Genomic DNA, 3,666 nt, shown 5'->3' with positions numbered 1-3,666 from the left:
CGACTCTGTGGAATATGGTATCATTATAATAATCTTCTAAACACAATTGTATGAAGTTACGACAGGCCAGAGGAGCCTCTTTGGACCACAGTTCAATATCAATATCACCCAGCCGGTGTGGTCTTTAATAGTACCTGCTATCAATTCTTCATTGTTCTCAGTTCATGTTCTTGACCTTACAAGTTACAAGTCACTCACTTGAGTCAGCAAGCGGAATGCAAGAGAAGTCTCTACTACTTTCCAAATACAACAAGGAAGATTAAGAAGGCAGATATGCCAAAGTTGTGAGCTTATAAAGCCTCCACAACTACTGACATAACCTATGACTGCAGTTACTGTCTCTGGCTTCCAACACAACTTTTTTGCTGCAGAATGTGATAAACTGATAAAGAAAATTTGTATTTCCAAGCATGATGACTTCATTACAAACTACTGTATTTACTCATGTACATGTACAATAATGTAGCTCTATATAACTTTTAAAATATAGCGGCTAGGGGGCTGAGCCCCTTAATGTTTTACATTCGTCTAGTATATATGGAACTCATTCTTAACCTCCAGTGGCTCCAGAAAAAGATCTAATAAAGTCTGAGATAAAGTCTCTTATTTCCAATTGGTATACTTCCGTTCATATACACCGTATATTCAAACCACGTGCTTTCACATTGACAACTTGACAACATTTGATGTGTGATGTGCATAAATCTTAGAGAGTTGCTTCTAAAGTTCAAGTGAAACCATCTCATTTCATTTTTATGATGAAGTTTAGTTAATAATCCTCATTAGTAAATTTATTCCTTTTTCAATCCCATCAGCTACAGCATTCTCTCCCATCTTCCTCAATGCTTGTAGTAATAGTCTCGCTAGCCAGACCCTTCCCATATACAGTCATTGGTGTAGGCTGGGGAATGGTTTGGCTAGTAAGACTATGTATTAATGTATCATAAGTTAGACTGCTCTTCTCTTTACATGTGAAATATTGAAATTTAGAATTTATATTGCACTGCTAATGTATGTGCTATTATGGATTTGGGCGATAACGCAATATGTATGTGTACAAACTCTGTTTATTATACACATTCCTGTATTATATTCATATCCTCATGCTGATTTTTTATTTTCAAAACTCATAATAGTCAAAAGGGCAAAAATAATTATTAGAAAAACATTTCAAAATGCAAAATTAAATATTTAGTAACAATATAGTTTCACTCGTAATCAGTATTGTTGTTTTAGTTAACTATAACTAAAACTAAAACACTTTTAGTTAGACCAGATTTACTTTTAGTTAACTAACTATATATAACTAACTAAATCTTTTAAAAAATTCTTAAACTAACTATAACTAACTAAAAGATTTAGAAATTTTAAAAACTATTTTATTATGAATAAACTTATTTTTATTGAAACATAACTAACTAAAACTAACTAAAATCAAAATCTAAAGTTCCATAACTAACTATTACTAACTAAAAGTCTCATTTTGTAACTAAAACAACACTAGACTAATCAGTAATAATTATTTCATTAAACTACTTCAGAGCATCTGAAGAAACATTGTCTAAACAATAATGGACGTATCTAGCAGCTGCATAAGATGCAAAATCCTTCCAACTTTTGCATGCTTCCTTCTTCCCATCCCCCCAGTCACCAATAGCCTTGATGACAATAGCTTCTGCTATAGGTTTAGCACCACGAGCTGCAGAAAATATAGCAGCACCTTCCATTTCACCAGCGAGAGCATCATAACGTACTTTTCCTAATTGCTTTTTAAAATCATCATCATTGACCAAAGCAGAAGAAGTAAGAATGGGACCACAATGGACTTCGACTTTTTCAGCATTTTCTTCATCAGAATGCTTCATTTCGAACCCAGAAGTGTTTCCAAAGAAGGGAGAAAGAGTCTTTCCTGCTGGAGGTTGAGGTCCACGAGGTATAATACGCCCCTCTTCTTCCTTAAAGGTGGATAAGTCCACAATCAAGTCAGAAACAATAACATCGCCAAGTTTCACTTTGTTTCGATCCATTCCAAAGCAGACTCCAATGGCAACTATATATTTTGGCTTATATATCTCCATTATCTTCTTTGTAACTTCAGCAGCTTCTAAAGGACCTTGTTGACTTTTAGCATATGCACTCCTTCCAACCACAACTGAGAAATTCCCATACTTTCCAACGTAAATCCAAGTACCGTTAATGAATATTTCGATAACTTTATCCCGACAATCTAAGGGTTTCAAGTAGCCCAACACTGCACTTAGTTCATTCTGAGTGGCAGTCATCAGCAGGATACGAATACCTTTAACGATCCTTTTAACTTCAACTTCAGATAGCTTCGTCTCATACTCTTTACTTGAAAATAAATCAGGAGGTGGGGTTGGAGCAGGAACTATAGAAAATAAATATTGACTATTTTATTGACATCATTACTAATGATGTTTACTATAATTATCTTTGAGGTACAGTGAAAAATGACTTAATTATAATGCTAATACAAAGCTGTATAAAGGGTTTTGCCATCATATTTTTTCTTAAAATAATGATATAAATTATAGCAAAATACCTTTTCCTGCTGTAACAGTGCTCGTATTAATAAACGATTTTGTAACACTACCAGAAAATGTGGAATTATCTGTTATAAAAGATGTAAAAAATAAATTATATAATACACACATTGTACATAAAATTGCAAGCAAAACAGTTGCCATTTTTAAAGAACTTGTTGTGTGAACAATAATGACCAACACAATATGAAAATAATTATTTATCAATATTTTATATGATCATAAAGTTCTTATACGTGAATAAACCAATTTAACAATTTATGTGTTAAAATTTGACAACTTTGATTGGTATTATTGTAATTATAAAAAGTGTATTGCCTAAAAAAGAACATAAAATGATAACAGATAAATTAACTCAAGAAAGGTATATAATCTTCATCCAAGTGCAAAATTTATGAGGGCTGAAAGTTTAGGCTATTTCATAATTCTTTGTAGATGGCAGGATGGCAGACAGCGTAAATTAAACAATAACAAAAACTGTATCATTATTACAGTATTAATTAGTATAATTAAATTTGTTGTCACAATATTATATTGCCATCATGGTGTCTCACTAGTGCCTATATATGGAAAATCAGTGAGTCACTAATACATACCATAGGGCACCATTTTAGGGCTGTATATAAATTTTGTGCATTTTGCAATTTTTTGAAGATTTGCGAAAATTACTTCCACAAAAATCAAATTATTACGCAGACGGCATAAATTCACAAAAATTAAATCCGCAAAATAAATTTTTAGGTAAATTCGCGAAATTTACAGCACTTGAAAAAAAGGTGCCCTATGGTATGCTATAATATACTATAATAATTATACCAAGAGTAGATAATTAGTTAGGGAGAGTGTCTAACCGCCCTATAGTAGCTGAAACATCACCGCGTAGTCTTTTTTTGCTTATCTCTGGGCATTTCCGCATACTTAGATCAGTAGTGGAGTTTCAGAATTCTATTCTTATGCATGGGCGTGTAATTAATAACCTTATTAACCTGTAAAATGGCGGCCGAGTTTGTGCTACATGAGGAAGATACAGCAGACGACTATTCTGTCACTGATACTTATCTAACAACTTGAAGGGGTTCATAATCAATAAGTGTTTCTTCAA

The sequence above is a fragment of the Amphimedon queenslandica genome, unplaced genomic scaffold (assembly GCF_000090795.2).
Source record: "Amphimedon queenslandica unplaced genomic scaffold, v1.1 AMPQUscaffold_12442, whole genome shotgun sequence".
Taxonomy (NCBI): domain Eukaryota; kingdom Metazoa; phylum Porifera; class Demospongiae; order Haplosclerida; family Niphatidae; genus Amphimedon; species Amphimedon queenslandica.
Note: the sequence above shows the minus strand (reverse complement) of the source record.